The 17,393-nt window shown below is 35.5% G+C and overlaps 1 protein-coding gene and 1 long non-coding RNA gene across 2 annotated transcripts in view; one reads left to right on the top strand and one right to left on the bottom strand.

Annotated features, from left to right (window-relative positions):
* The window catches only part of LOC129032744 (uncharacterized), a 59,423-nt gene that overhangs the window by 27,185 nt on the left and 14,845 nt on the right, over positions 1 to 17,393 (bottom strand). The window lies entirely within an intron of this gene.
* LOC134739109 (uncharacterized) overlaps positions 1 to 17,393 on the top strand; it is a 50,862-nt gene that overhangs the window by 21,811 nt on the left and 11,658 nt on the right. The window contains exon 2 of the long non-coding RNA XR_010125619.1: positions 8,885 to 8,958. This is a non-coding gene — a long non-coding RNA (uncharacterized LOC134739109). The remainder of the gene's footprint in view (positions 1 to 8,884; positions 8,959 to 17,393) is intronic.

Here is a 17,393-nt window from a genome sequence, read left to right as displayed (position 1 = left end):
TCACAGAGGAAATTTCAACTCCTATGGCATTGCTGCCTCTACAGTTGGCTACTTTTGTTGCCATCTCGCTCCCAGCTTAAGGTGGCCTGGGGCATGGAATATAAGTAAGTGAAAATGTGAAAAATTTTCCCAAATCTTTCTGAGCCTAGAAGTCTCCATTTTTAACTCCTCAAGCCAGAACTAGAGAGTTTCTCTCTCTGTGTGTATCACAGTGCTCACTTCTCAGTTCCAGGGTAGTGAATACCCAAGGAACAACAACAAAAAAAGTCAAATTAGCTGCCATTTCTTTAGTATTTTGAATTTTGGTGCTTCTCCTGACTCTACCTACTTATATTTATGTTAGCAAGACCTCAAATAGTTATTCCACATATTTTAACTAGGTTTTCTAGATGTAGTGTTTTCTGGAGGTAGTGGGAGAGAAATGTCGATGCATGTTTGCTTTATTTTACCCAGAATGGGTACTTCTGGTTCAATCATTTCTTTAAGAAAAAACTTTTTAAAAAGTTTTATGAAATCCAATCTGTATGTTTAAAATTGATATCATTCTTCTAAGTCACAATATAAGCAAGTTCTTTATCCTATATAATAGTTCTTGGCATTCCCATGTTCTTATGGGAGAAGATATTTCAAATCACAACTACGAAAGACACAAGAGGCTTGTTTTAGTCACCAAATTGTAAATTTCTCTCAGATACTTTACAACTCTTCTCAACTTTAGTTTCTCTTTGCAACAGTTCTCATTTGCAATAGATGACCTAGCTTAATGAGAGGCACAATTTCACCGACTGTGAGTTTATGTTTTGTTTTGTTTTTTAATCATTCTCTTGAGGTAACTTTATTTTTCTCTACATTTCCACCTCTTGCAGAGAAAGTTTCTTAAACTTAATCTGCCTAAGATTTTGATTCCTTCCCTAATGCCTACCTTGGCCCCCCAATATGTGATTATTACCATTTCACCATATCTTCCTTGTTACCCCTGTCACAGAATCCTTGGACTGTCACTTCACGAGCTAGAAACCTCTGTGGCCAGCAGCATGTCTGCCTGAGTAATTGATTGTGCCCCTGGGCTTGTTATGTCCACTCATCCCAGCAGGCTGTGCTCGGTTTGTGCTACCAGCCAGAATCACACACCTGTCAAGGGTGTGCCAGGCACGTAGTGGAGAGGAGTGTGTGGGCAAGCAAGCGCATGGTCTGGCTACTGTGCACAGTGGGGTGGGCAGCTACAGGTGCTGGCACAGGTACCAGTTCTGTGCCAAGCTGTGTGCCTGGACCAGATGTATTGCACGTGGTTTCCACTGTGGGCACCCATATCTGGATGAGGAGAATGCGGTGGCACCTGGAAGTTTGGAGATGCCAGGAGCTGCAGAGCCCAAAGAGAGTGTCACAGGCCTAGCTTGGGGGGCTCCTAGGTCTAGGCAACCTGAAGGGCTAAAGCTCTTCTCTCCTTCTCCTCATCTACAATGTGGCAAGCTGGGGGCATATTTCAGGCCTGTTTGTGTTACAGCTCTTTTAGTCCTGCCATTTAGGAGTTCCCGAGTTCTTGTCCCACATCCAGGAAGAATGAGGTACACAGACAACTGGAGTGAAGGGTAAGCAAGGTGTAGAGGAGCTTCATTGAGTGGCAGAACAGTTCTCAGGAGACCCAAAGTGGGTAGCTCCTTTCCACAGGCAGGTCATCCTGATGAGTGTCCAGCTCTCAGCAAACAGAAGACCCACAGTGGGTAGCTCCTTTCTGCAGGCAGGTCCTTCTGACTGGCTGAGGAGGTGCCAAATGGGTAGCTCCTTCCCGCAGCTGGTAGTCCCCTCTGTGTGAGTCTGGCTGGGTCTGGGGGTTTTTATGGGCTCAGAAGGTAGGAAGTGCCTGCTGATTGGTCCATGGGCAGCCATGGCTGGGCACAAAAAAAGCACCATAAGTGGCTGACTTACCCGGAACTGACAGCTTGGCTCTGGGCTTCAGGCCATCCCTGGCTTGAAGGTGGGGCTTCACCAAGGATCCATGCCTTTCCATCCAGGAACGTTTCTGCCTCCTGCTGCCATTAATCATGTCATTCATGGGGCCCAGGCTGTTTGTGCCAAGGGAGTCCAGAAGGCCTGTGCAGAGCCATCCTCAGTGCCCCCTTGACTGCCCTCTTGTGCTCGTTGGTGCCAAATTCCAGAGAAAGCCAAGGCTGCAGGGGGCTGGCATGTCAGTGCCTCCTCAAGCACACACCTGGCCAGGTTGGGACAGCACCCATGCTTGGCTTTAACTTTGCTCCAAAATCACAGTGGGTGCTGGGAGTTGGGGAGAGACAAGGCAGTGGCAGCAGACACTTCTGAGCCTGTGAGGGAAGCGGGGCTTCCCAGGCCCTTGAGAGCACAGGAATGCTCGGGTCCTTAAGTTGACAGCCATAGCTAGGGGGCTGCAGCTGTACCCAGGAGTGCAGGGCTTCACCTGCCAACTTGGAAAGGGTCAGGGCTCCCACCTGCTCTGGGCTCCCTCCAACTCCACGGGGCATGCAGCGCCGGCCACACCTCCCCAGCTGCAGCAGGAATCCCCACAGAGGCTGCTCCAGATGGGCCACCACTGCTGTCAATCATATATGTTTAAGTTTCTATCTATCTATCTATCTATCTATCTATCTATCTATCTATCTATCTGACTGTCTGTTTCTGATGTATCTTGAGGTAGACATAGAGAGATCTTAACCTCTACATCTCTACTGTCATTTAGCTAATTTTCTATGCAGAAAATTCTAACAAAACCTTTATTTATTCAATGATCTCAGCTGTTATCTACCAGCTAAGAACTTTTCTAATCTTGATCCTCCAAATTCCATGACATTAAAACCAAATATAAATTACTTAGCTCCCAAATTTCATTTTCAGAGAAAAAGAAACTGTTACTTTTTTTTTTTTTTTTTTTGTGAGACGAAGTCTGGCTGTGTTGCCCAGGCTGGAGTGCAGTGGCACAATCTCAGCTGACTGCAAGCTCCACCTCCTGGGTTCACACCATTCTCCTGCCTCAGCCTCCCGAGTAGCTGGGACTACAGGCGCCCAACACCACGCCCGGCTAACTTTTTTGTTATTTTTAGTAGAGACGGAGTTTCACCGTGTTAGCCAGGATAGTCTCGATCTCCTGACTTCGTGATCCGCCCACCTCGGCCTCCCAAAGTGCTGGGATTACAGGCTTGAGCCACTGCACCCGGCCAACTCTTAGCTCTTGGTGTTTAATTTTATGTCATATATGTTCCATGTTATTGCTCTTACACCTCTTCTGGGTAAAATTTTCTTAGAATATTTATCTTTTCTTGGCTTCTACCAGTTTATTATTCATATTTGAGAAGTGTCTTTGTGTATAAAGTTATATAGAAATCTGTGAAACTATGAAAATAAAAGCAGACAGGTGCGGTGGCTCAGGCGTGGAGGCTGGCGCCTGTAATTCAGCTACGTGAGAGACTGAGGCAGGAGAATTACTTGAAGCCGGGAGGTGGAGGTTGCAGTGAGCTGAGATCGCACCACTGCACTCCAGCCTGGGCTAGAGAGTGGGACTCTGTCTTAAAAAGAAAAAGAGAGGAGAGGAGAGGAGAGGAGGGGAGGGGAGGGGAGGAGAGGGGAGGGGAGGAGAGGGGAGGGGAGGAGAGGGGAGGGGAGTGGAGGGAAGAGGGGAGATGGGAGGGGAGAGGGGAGACGGGAGGGGAGGGGGGAGAGGGGAAGGGAGGGGAGCATACAAGGAGAGGAGAGGAGGGGAGGGGAGGGGAGGGGAGGGGAGGGGAGGGGAGTATACAAGCATCCAGTTCTTTCTTATGCCCCTTCCCCCACAGGTTCAGAAGTGCCTTCTGTATGACGATAAATTTTAAAGGAGATTACTTCTTTCCTTTTTTCTTAGTTGAAGCCAAATCTTTATTTTTTAGTACCCCATTCCTTCTTATTCTACTAATCATGAAGTCTAGTCTAGCTATTTGATTTATTTCTTTATTATAGATAAGAAGCTTTCTAAAAAATATTCTTACTGCATGTTTAGGACATCATATTTTAAGTTCTAATTTGTAATTAGCTTTCACATTAGATCCCCTGTTACATACACAAACATATAGTAATTAGAGATAAGTAGTTAAACTGTTAAATGAATTGTTGAAAACTACATGCTCCTACTTATAAGTTCAGTAGTATTCATAAATAAATAATGTGGACAATAAAGTCCTATAAACAAATAAATAAATGTATACATATATATTTTTTCCTATTCAAACAGATTTGGGACAGTATCTGTTCCTGAGGGAGACACTAAGGCTCAGACAAATAGTGTCTTCATATTTTGCCATTATAAATATTTTGGTATCAAAAATTATTTAAACTTATTATTACTTTATAAAAAAAAGTTGCTCTTAAAGTTTCTCTCTTTAAACTATGTGAGATGAAAACTGCAGTATTTGCATTTCTGCAAATCTGGTCAGAATCAGCACATTAATTTTGCTAGTTTTGCTGGCTGCGCATAATTTTTGTGCCACTATTAATTTTGTAGGTATATGCAATGAGGTTGTTCTTTGCTTGGCTTTGAAAACTACATTCATTTGGTATACATTTTTAAAAGATGTGTTGTGAAAGAGAATACATTTAAAGGAAACAGAAATATAAGTTAAAAAAAATTTATGTACAATTACCCAAAGTTAACCTTGACTGTAATAAGAGTAATATAATACAAAAAAAAGTACTAATCATTAAATATTTAAAACTTCATAGGAAAAATATGAAAGTAGCAAGGCTTATCTTGTTTACTGCTATTACCTCTATACAGAGAAGAAATAACTGGTACATTATAAGTGGTCAATAAATATTTGGTAAATGAAAGAAAAAATGAGTTAGCAATATTTATAAAAATAATGTATTTCTTAAATATAAAAATAGGTATTAAGATATTCATACACACATTAAAAACTAACTCAGTGACTATTATTTAATCACAATATCAAATAAAGCAAAATATTTGAGGTTCAGAACATTATTCCCATCGGAAAATAAAGCTATTTTATTTTACAATTTAAGAACTAATTCAATTTTAATTTTTGGAACTTAGGAATTGAATATAGTAAAATAAATAATTCTAGATCTGAGCCTTGTTTAGAGATGAGTGCCCATAATAATCAGACTTTTGATGGTTTTGAAGATATACTTTGTGTAAATACAAGAGTAGAAAATATTGAATTCTTAAATAATATACTTGGCTGGCAAGTGAAATGAGTTCTCTGGACTATATTGAAATCAATATTTTCAGAAATGTGTTCAGGAGAAAGTGTCAAATATTTTTAAAACTATATGCAATATAAACTATTTCTATACAATCTGTGGACCTAATTAGTGTTAAAAAAAAAATGGTCAACGATGAAGACTGAGGAGAATTGACAGAAATGAAATAAGACAAATAATTAAAATCCCAGAAGGGCACATGTTTCAGGGAACACATCTATTTCTTAATAAAGTTGAACTTATTGATAGAGAAAGATGAGAAATTGATTGACAAGAAGGGAACCAAAGCCCTATATTAATCCCTAGAATTCATAGAGGGATGGAGAGACATCCACGTTGACTTGTCAAAACCAGCACTGACAATAGTAGTCATATTTTTAAGCTTTTTCTACTACAAGTCCCTACAGAAATCACCTAAATACTGCAAATTAACAACACAATGATAATTTCTCATACTTACTACAATTATAATATAAATACAAAGTCAAGCTTTTTAATTTCTGAATATGTGGTTAAATCATTTAGTTGAAAATTACTTTTTTAATTCTTAATGTACAAATGCTTTTTGTAAAAGTCTTATACAAACAAATTTTCTGATTTTCTTAGTAATTTCTTATTGTTTGATGAATTTTTGTAAATAAATTTGCATTGTAAGGTTTAGGTGACTTCTAGCCATATACATTATAAAGTGTGTGTGTGTGGGTGGGTGTGTGAATGGTTCAGCCTCAGTAAATGGGAAACAAACCAAATAGAATTTTAAGTTGTGGCAATATTTGAAGGAATACCTGAGTTAATAGAATATCTTAATTCTTAGATTCTATGTTTATAATTTTATAAACATCTGGTAACAAATTTTAAAACTAATCAGTCTTTCCGTTGCTTTCTGTCTTAGTATGTTTAATGCTGCTATTAAAAAAAATACCTGAGGCTAGTTAATTTATAAAGAAAAGTTTATTTGGCTTTTATGTATTCTGTAGGCTAGAAGATTGGACATCAGGTGAAAGCCTCAGGTTGCTCTCACTCATGCAGGATGTTTAAGCCAGCATGTGCAGAGATCATATGGTGAGAGAGAAAGCAAGAGAGAGAGAGCAGGGAAGTGCCAGGCTGTCTTTAACAACCTGTTCTCAAGGGAAGTAATAGAATGAGAACACACCTCTTACTGTGAGAAAGGCATCAAGCCATTCATGGGAGATCTGTCACAAACCTCCCACAAGGTTCCACCTCCAACACTGGGGATCAAATTTCAACATGAGGTTTTGGAAACAAATATCCAAACTGTAGAATTTTCAATTGGTAAAGCATTCTCTTCTGAAACCTAAAAAACTCCTCATCAACATTTTCACCAGTCATGTTTTTAGTAGCCACACAATTTTAGGGATCTCACACTAAATTAAAAAGTATTGTTATAAATTCATTTTCATTAATGGTAATCCTCTTTTCATTATCCTTGCATGTTATTCTGATTTTTCTCTCACTAAGAAATGTGCTAAAACTGTATTTTCATAACTGTAATTTCCATTGCTTCAAATAATAATTTGGTGAATACTACATCAAATCACTAATCTTTATTTTATTATGAAATTAGGAAAGAAATCCAATTATAACTAAGTGGGCTTGATCTTTTCTTCAATGTTTAGAAATGTGTGTGTATGTATATTATTATGTGTGTTTATGTACGTTATTAAGAAAATCACAAAAAAGAGAAAATACATTGACTCTTCATTGGATGGAAGTGGATTATCATAAAGATGTTCACCCTCATCATCTTCATGCTGAGTAGGCTGAGGGAAAAGAGGAAGTGGGGTTGGTCTTGCTGTCTCGGGGTGGCAGAGGCAGAAGAAAATGCATGTATAAGTGAATGTGCACAGTTCAAATTCATGTTGTTCAAGGGGCGACTGTATACTCTCTATATACATATTTCTACATAGATAACATTCTATATATTTCTAGACATTATATTTATTTCCAGCATATGTTTTCTGACATAAAATCTTTCTAATTGGAATTTTACAATGGTGAATAATTATAGTTTTATCAGCAGAAATTATATTTTACTAGAAATACCAAAATATTATGGCCAATTCTATCAGCTCTCTATAAATAGAATGACAGCAGATTAATGCTCCAATGTTATTACTTATAGTTTTGTCCCTGAAAGTCATGCTTAGTGATAAGCTTTTGCACAAAATGGAAAAATCAATTTTATGGCCACATACACTACAGTGTAGGCCACTTTTTCTCACTCAGCCGATGTTTAGTGTCATTGTCCAAGGCATTCCATTATCTTAGTTTAAAATTTATGTACTTCAGCTCACTATATAATATAATGTGTAGTATCCATCCCCTTCAAAATTACATGACATGTTTTTGTATCATATCACTTCACTTAGATTTTCTTTGTTCTAATATCACTATTACTCTCCAATGATCATCATGGTGCAAAGGAAGCCATGGTAAACCCATGTGAATCTCAACTCCCAATTACAGTCAAAACTTCCCAGATTTTAAAAAATAGTAATTAATTTAATGGGAGAATAAGTAATCTAATACAGTCCCCAGTATATAGCAGTATTTAACAAATATCAGTTTTATTATTTAACTATTTAATGTAATTAATGAGGATTGCTACCCCTTACAAATTAAGATGTGTGAAATATATTCAAAAGATAGTAGCTACCAGTGTAATAAAAAAGTTGACAAAGTAAAGAATGACAATAGGAGGAAAAGGGTTTAAACAAAACAAAAATAGACTATGTGTGTTCATTTCTTAAACACATACCGTGGTCTCTGTTAATGTCAAAAGACATTTACTTGCAATGAGTTATAAGCAAAAGAGTTAAACTATTGAGCTCTGTGATAAATCAAATATGAGAGTTAATTGGAAGGTTCAGTGTACATAATGCATAGATTACTTATGTTCAAAGAATAAGAATTTAATAACATATTAAACTTTACTGATTTATATTATATTTTCTGTGATGAGTATAAACAAATGTTAGGTTTTTACAGCATCTCCTTTGATTGACAGAACATTAGCTTTACTTTGAATTGAAACTGCTATAATACTGTTATACTGCAGAAGCACTGGTTGATGGTAATAGTTGATAACATCTAAGGTAATGAATGTTATTATTCAAGGAAAATAACAGTGAAAATTAAAATATTAATTTATCTTAAACTTTAAAATACTAATGTTTAACTATAAAAACTAAACATTATGTGTCAAATCCAAATATATTATTGTTAAAGACAATTATAAGCTGACTTCATCAGATATAATTATTATACAGAATATTTTGTTTTGGTTATGCATTTTTTAAAAAAAATTATATAATGGAAAATATCTAATTGCAAACATGAGAAAATGAATTATGTGCCAGTATACTCTACATGAAGAGTTAGTACTTAGTGGATACGTAATATTTTAATTAAGATGTTGTAATTTCTTATAATTAATATACAAATGAGAAAGAAATAAATAATGGCAAAATAAATTTTCAATGTTTTCTTAATTATTTTAAAATGACAAGCTTAGAGTGTTTAAAAGAAATTTAAGCAGTATAATTGTGGCAAATATCAAAGTGTCCTTTATATTGTTTCTTATAGGTAGCTTTATATTACAACATTAATCAAACATGGATCATTCCTCCTTATTTTATAGGAATTACAAACACTTGTGAATATGAAGTTGTCACTTCAACTGCTGTATTGTACAAAAGCTTTTCCAGCATGATGGTAAGAATTTCAAATAATAATTTTCTCAGTAAAACAAAAACTGAAGTTTAATAAAGTAAGTTGTTTATGAAAATATGTATGAGAACATATGTTCTTTTGAAAAACAACAAGTAGAATATTTCCTTACAGAAGTATTAATGATCATAATGCCTTTAAAATAAAAAAGAAATTCTGTAACTACAGAACTATAAATTCAGAATATCACCTGGAGGATACAGATGTCTTGACAGATGTGATATGCAATACAACGAACTTCAAAAAGACAATAAACTGAAAAGAATCTTGCTAATCACACATACACATATCATGGTCCCTCATATGGGTCCACACTACACAATGAGGTCCACTTGAAGGCTGTGTGGAAGAGAACTGAAATCTATGTGTATATAGTTTACTTATAAAAGTAATTATTATCAAGACACTTAAAAATTACTATTTTTAAAGTTTTACACATTATTAACTATAATGTTTTTACTTTATATTTTTATTTAGGTAAATTTTTCATGAACAAAACAATGTATATCTTCTATGTTAATAGAGAATGAATATATACATAGATTATATCATAATATTTTAAATAAGCTTTTATCATTAGCCATGGAAATTTTGTAATTTTGAAGGACTGCATATTTATTTATTACATGTACATGTGCACTTTCCTACATGTGTATTATACTTTAATAATAAGTCTAAAATATATAAATTTGAAAATCTGTAATTACTTAGGATTATAGTATTTATTAATCTGTCATTACTTAGGATTATAGTATTTATAACAGAACATTTATTTAATATATCTGTGCATATTTTGATGATTTTTTATAGGGTTATGTATAACTAGTAAGAAGGCCAATATCTCATTTTTCTAATTTACACTAGTGGTTAATACCGTGTAACCCTGAAAATATCCTACATACTTTTTAAAATACATTTTTAGATTTAATTTTTCAAGCATAACTCATAAGTCTTAGAATAGCTAAAATTAATCCATATACAACCCGGCACTTTGCAAAATTTTAATAACTTGATGTAGTGATCCCTTAATGCTAATCAAATCTATTTCTTTATTTTAGGTTAGTCCTGTGATTTATGATTCAGACAGTGGAAAATGGCTTTACATAGCATCTTATGTAAAAATGTTTTCTTCTCCCTTCCTATAGGCTGTTAAGCTGGTAGTGAACACATTTTCTTTTTGATACAATGTACTAATTTTGATATTGGCATATCACACTTACTGCAAAATACAAGTTATTAACATGATTGTATTTTTATACTTAAATTTAAGGTAAATGGTAATTTCACACAGTGCTTCACTTCCCAAGTGCTGTAAATTTTATTAATGTAATTTCAATAAGTAAACATGTTAAGCTAAGACCAGTTGTTATATTTATAAATTCAACAATAAAACAAAGGCTCTAATTCAAAAAATAAAACAGAGACTCAAATTCCTAGGATTTGGATGTATGGTAATTCTAACATGAAAGTCACAATATGGGATAATAATAATGTTTGCTGCTTATGTTAAACCATCTTCCATAATGTTGTAATGTGTCTTGGGGTCACACCCTGTTTCTAATATGTTCCAATGAGAAGTGACCTTGAGCAAACTGTTTAATCTCTGTGTTTCAGTTATTAGTTCACTTACCTGTTAAATGATTATAATAATATGTTCAGGTAGGTTTTTGAAATTTAAATCAGAGGTTGAACTAAAACCTTTACAATAAAGCCCAAAAATGTAAATATCAATTAAAATATTATTTTTTATTATCATTGTTATTCTTGGTTATTATTTTTATATTGTGCTATGGCAGAAGTTCTGGAAAGCATCCACAAATTACAATATGGGTGAATATGAAATAAAATATTTCAAATGTCACATTTGAATGTAAACAGCATTCACACCCCTTCAAAATTAAAAATTTCCAAGTCAAATATTCCTATATTCATTAAAATATCAACAAAATTCTTGTCCTTGAGATGAATTTACTGATTTTGGTGTTAACAAACAGCAGTAAGTGATAACATCAGATAAATCCAGTCCAAAATGTAAAGATATATGTAAGCAATTCTAGATTAAATGGAGCTTCACCAAGGTTAGGATCTGAAAAGAATGAGGTCTTCTAGTAATCAGAAAAGCTCTATGTACAGAAAAGATTAATATGTCATCCATACTATTTGATTAAAAGTCCATGACATTGCCTTTAAAGTTCTTGGAGAAATTGATGGGGCCAAATGTGTAGCAACTTCACTGATAGCTGCTATATTTTAATTATTTTGAATAACTTGATAATCGGCAGAGACATATGAAAATATTTTTTCAGATAGGGATTGAGATAACCCAGCACCAATTTTACCATAGTTCTTCAAATTTTTCATTATTATTTTAAAATAAGAGTAATAATGACGTCTCTTCTCTTTCTAAATAAAAGCTATTTGAAGAGAATTAAGTCAGCTTTACTTACATGGAGAGTAAATTAAAAAATTATATAAATAAATGTATTTGGTCTAGTTAATTAAGGTTTGGGCATTTTAGTTGCAATCCTCAAATGATAGAGGTTTGCATACTGCACACATTTTTAAAAAATTAAACTTGGTAGCTTATAAAACTTAATATTTACAAGATGAAAAGATTTATGGAGAAGGATGGTGGTGATGATTGTGCAACACTGTGAATGCATTTAATGCCACTAAACTGAACACTTGAAATGGTTAAAATGGTAAATTTTATGTTATGTACATTTCTCACAATTAAAAAATTAAGCTTACTGTTTGAAAATTAAGCTCTTATTGAATCATGCCATTCACATATCCTATTGAAGTTGCCTATCTATAATTTACCTTTGTTTATTATCTAGCATGTGTTTTATCACCTTATATAGGTCAGTCTATAGTTAAATTTGCTGGTAAAATTATTTCAAATTTACTGTGCAAATTACTTATGAATTCATTTACTATACCTAATTATGCTTTCATTTGGATTTTTGAATATATTCCCTTCACTTTTGCATCTTTTAGAATTCCAGTTACATCACTTTTCCCTTACCTTTCCTTTCCTTTTTCTCTCTCTTTTTTGTTTTGTTTTTTTCTTTTTTTGAGACGGAGTCTCATTTTGTTGCCAGGCTGGAGTACAGTGGTGCGATCTTGGCTCACTGCAACCTCCGCCTCCCGAGTTCAAGCGATTCTCCTGCCTCAGCCTCCTGAGTAGCTGGGACTACAGGCACCCACCACCACACCCAGCTCATTTTTGTATGTTTAATAGAGACAGGGTTTCACCATGTTAGACAGGATGGTCTTGATCCCTTGACCTCGTGATCAACCAGCCTCGGCCTCCCAAAGTGCTGGGATTACAGGCATGAGCCACCGCGCCTAACATACCTTTCCTTTCTTTTTTAATTCACATCAGGTAATGTCTAATTTTTCTGTCTTCTTATTCTCTCTCTTCTACAAAGGAACACAGGCTCTCTTCTCTGCCCACAGGCTTCTCTCCACTTCCCCATGTCTGATGTTCTGCCTGTTTGTCTCCTAGGATGTTATTTCCCTTCTGGCAGTCAAGCATCTCAATTCTCAGTTTGTATGTGTGTGTGTGTCTCTGTGTGTGTGTGTTCATGTTTGTTTTTTTTTTAACTCTATTTACCCCATTTCTGCCAACATATAATGTCCCATTTGGTTATTGTTTTCATTTTTAGAAAAAAAGTGTTTTCTGCTATCCTTTCTTTTTTCAGTTGACATGAAAATTGGACCAGATTAAAGAACATTTTTGAAAGAGAGAAAGATGACAGTCAGTAGACGTCTTCTTGGACTCATCCCCCAACTAAGCTTTGATTTTATTGGATCTACTGATTTGATATGATGTTCCTTCTTGACACTACTATGGTGACTACCCTGGGAACTACACATTCCCTTCTCCTCATTCCTCTTCTTTTCCTACTTCAACAAGTCTTGTCTATTCCTCTTTAGCAGAAACATCATGGTAGCTAAGATAGTTATGAAGGTAGGTTGCATATTAGTGTGATCTGAGAGACAAAAACAGATGCCCTTTTATCAACCAAGGTGGACTCTGAAGTTCAAGAAACAAAAGTTCTCTACAGTTTGAGGGCTCAGGTGTTTGCTGGCATGGCAACTCTCCAAGTTCCTACAGTTACAAGACAAAAACACTCTCTTGCTAAACACCCTAATAATGAGAGCTGTCATGCAATTTATTAGACCCCTCCCAATTCTGACTTACAACCTGGACCACTACAACTCTGATTGGAGAGATGACCAGCCTTACAGACATTCTTTCCTGATAAGCAATTGCAGGTCTTAAGCCCATTCCAGCAGCTTACAGAGGCTGTGCACAAACTGTCTTTGTGTGCTCCAGTTCACCTTTTGGTTTAAATAGCCAAAGTCCACCATATTTTAATACTAAAACCTGCCCCAAAGTGAACATGGGATATATGTTACATATATGTTCATCCATTCCACGTGTGCTTGGCTCACCTCATAAATATCTATAGCTTTTACCTTCAAACCTGCTGAATATGTATGACTCTACTGTGTGATACAGGTTCTGTGAGGCATGAAACCAACCTGTTTTGAAGAGAGACCACCCAGCAAACTCACACAGGAACAGAAAACCAAACACCACATGTTCTCACTTGTAAACGGGAACTGAATTATGAGAACATACGGACACATTCGGGGGAATAACACACACTGGGACCTGTTGGAGGGTTGAGGGTGGAAGGAGGGAGAGTATTAGGAAGAATAGCTAGTGGATGCTGGGCTTAAAACCTAGGTGACGGGATGATCTACTCAGTAAACCACAATGGCACACATTTACCGATGTAACAAACCTCCACATCCTGCACATGTACCCCTGAACTTAAAATAAAAGTTGGAAATAAAAAAAAGAGAGCACCTTTAACCCATGATGGAGGCTTTCACTTCCCAGTGTGCAAACTGATGTCACCAATAAAGCTCTCTTTTCTACTATTTAGAGAACATGGTTGCCTTTTGGGCAATGTTAGTTAACAGAAGAGGTGTTGGAGAAAGGCTAGTTGGGGTAACACCCTCTTTCTAATATGTTCCAATTAAGTGAACTTGGGCAAATTGTTTAATCTCTGTGTTTCAGTTATTGGTTCACCTACCTGTTAAATGATTATAATAATATGTTCAGGTAGGTCTTTTGAAGTTTAAATGATAGGTTGAACTAAAACCCTTACAATAACGCCCAAAAGAGTAAATATCAATTAAAATATTATATATTATTATTGTTGTTATTTTGGTTATTATTGTTATATTGTGCTATGGTAAACATGAAATAAAATATTTTAAATGTCACATTTGTTCCTTGTTTCTATGACCCCATGATGTTTTACACCATACAACATTTTGAAAAATAAAGGATTTATATTTCAATTCCATCAATATTTCAATTAAAAGCTATGTAATTGATCATAAAAATATTTTTAAACTACCAAAAAACTAGAAAACAGTTTAAAAATAATGACAATATTTTTGAGCCAAAGCTCAAACTATTTGAGAAAAGGCAAAAACGTTTCACGTTTTAGGATAGCATGAGATCGTGATATTATACAACATATAAAACATTCATAAATATAGCATTACTTCAATATTAAAATGAAGTTAAATATGGGAAAGATAAAGGAGAATTTATGATTACATAAAGATGTATAAAATATATATCCATGGGTGAGGAAAAAAGTTGAAAAAGAGAGATTACAGGTAGTTGAGTGCCATTAGACCTTTGCACATAAAGGGAACTTGTAGCAATGTTGGTACGAAAGTTACTTAGTGTACTGGACCCAGCTGCAAGAAAACATTTTGATTTATCCACTTACAGACCATGTTGTAGAAATTGTTACAACCTGACATTTACTGGAATGTAGGATCGTGTATCCAATAAGTCCTCAAGGGACAGAGGACAGTCAGAGGAGAGACAAACCTGGATGTCCCCAGAGGCTAATTTTTTCTCCTCTTGTCTAATTTGATAGATCTGCAGAATTATCAGAGCAGAAGAACCGGAGACCTCTAGCTGGTACCTGAACTCTAGATTAACAAGCCCATATCTCTGTTGAGAGATGTTCCTTTGTTATACAATGAACTACTCAAGGGATGTGCCATGGGCTCTTCTCAACTTGCCTATAGATTTATATAGTGGTAGGAAGGTTGGATCCTTCCCTTGGAGCAATTTCCACAGTGGTATCTGGTATGTCACTTTCAAGGAAAGCTGAGACATCAGAGAGCTGTGGACTACACTGATGTTTCTGCCTATGAATACTTCCATAAAATTTACATTTCATCTTCCCCTGAATCTGGTGTGATTCTTTGTCACTATTTGCCGTATATATCTTTTTTTAATACAACATAGAGTAGACATAAAATAATTAATTTAAACACTGCCTGTTGATGAACATTTAGGGTTGTAGACACCTCTTGATTTTCATTCATTTTCCATGCCTAGTATTGATTCTTGGCAACATTATTACCATCACAGATAACTTAGGGGGCTGATCTACCATGCACCCGTTAGAAGATTCTGTTAGTACCGCCAATTATATTAGCCCTCCCCCACCCAGTGGGAAATTGGAACTGCAAATGTAATTGCCCCAAATTCTGAGCAACCAATCAGGTCAGGTTCTCCTTGCTAGATTTTCACACCTGAACTGAAGCACTGAGCGATGCTCAGCACTGGAGTTTAGTGCAGTAAACTTTATGAAAATCTATGAAATCCTTAAGTTGAAAACATAATTTTGAATATTAAAATAAACCTTTATTTCAGAAAAATACAGAAATTATAAAAATGCAGCTCTATGTATTCCACAATATGAACACACCTATGTGTTCATGCCACAGGATCACACACAGTTCTCAGTTTGCTGCAGGCTGTGTAGAATGTAGCCATGAGTTCCCACTGGTAGATTAAAGAATTTGCCCAGGTTCACTGACTCAGAACATAGCAGAATGAGGATTTGATCTCCAAGGAACTTCACTATGATGCTTCTTCTCTTAAGTAATAGGCATGCTGCCTCACTATCTTAGCTAGAACAGTTTTTCTGATAAATCTCCAACATGAAAATAAGGTCTGTTTTCTGATTTGTTGTATTTAACATAAGACGTTGATTGTGTATTTGTTTATTTATTTTTGTGGAGACAGGGTCTGGCTATGTTGCACAGGCTGGTCTCAAATGATCCTTTTGGTTGAGCCTCCCAAAGTGTTTGAATTATAAGCTTGAGCCACCACCCCCTGCCAGTATTGAGAATTTATGACAAACGTTTCCAACCTGTCTTAAAACATTTTATGTAAGAATATTAGAAGAGTATTTGAAAGCAAGCAAGAGTTACTTATTAAGAGTAGAGAAACAAGAGGAAGGACCATGTGTGGTTCCTGGGGCACAGCCACTGTGTGCAAGCACAGGTGAGTCATCCCAGGGAAATCAATGGGTCCAATAAAGCTGGTAAGGGATGGCTGGGGATATGCATGTTCAATTCACTCAATAACATCAAAAATCCTCCAAATGGATACTCCCCTCAGCAGTGTATAAGAGCTCTGCTTACTTCAGGTCCTCACTTAAAATTGGTGTTTTCGGTCTTTGAAAAAAGAATGTATTACCTGCACTGATGTATGTGTTCGTACTTCACTGTTGTTTTATTTTGCATTTTCCTGATGACCAGGTGGTGGAGCTTTTCGTATGTCTTTGTTAATCTACAAAGCGTTTTAGCTGAAGTCCTTTTTCCAATGTCTCTCCATTTGCTCTACCACATTTCTATTTCTTGATTATTTAAAGGGTTTTTTATATTCTAGAAACAAGTCCTTTGCTAGGTATGGTACTATAAATATATTCTGTTCTTTTTGTAGATAGTTTTTTTATGAAAAGTTGTTTTAAATTTTAAAGGCTAAATTTACCAATCTTTTTCTTTATTTTTATTGCTCTATTTTTTTTTAATTTTTATTTATTTTTATTGCTCTTTGTGTTTTATTCTTCTTTATTTTTATTGCTCCTGGTGTTTAGTCTTGGCAAAGGCATAAACATATTTTTCTATATTATATTCCAAAATATTTATATATTTTTATCTTCTACAATGATATCTGTAATTAAAGTGTTTGGGGGTGTACAGTTAGGCAAACTTTATGTCTTGTTCTCTTTTGCTTTGTTTTCCTGATATGGCTAACCAGTTTACTCAGCAAGGTTTATTGGAAAGTCTAATCTTTCCTAAGTGTCCTGTTGTGCTACCTTAATTACAAATCAAGACTCTGTCCATGTGTGGTTCTGTTTGGGGGCTTGTCATTCAATTTTGGTGGCTTAAATGTTTATGCTTACACTAGTATCACACAGTCAATTTACTGATCTTTCTAATAAGTATTAAGCTCTGGAAGTGAAAGTTCTTTATTCTATTCTTTCTTTTAGATTTTCTTAGCTATTCTGAGCACT

This window comes from Pongo pygmaeus, chromosome 2, assembly GCF_028885625.2.
Source record: "Pongo pygmaeus isolate AG05252 chromosome 2, NHGRI_mPonPyg2-v2.0_pri, whole genome shotgun sequence".
Lineage (NCBI taxonomy): Eukaryota > Metazoa > Chordata > Mammalia > Primates > Hominidae > Pongo > Pongo pygmaeus.
Note: the sequence above shows the minus strand (reverse complement) of the source record. Positions and strands in the feature narration are given on the sequence as shown.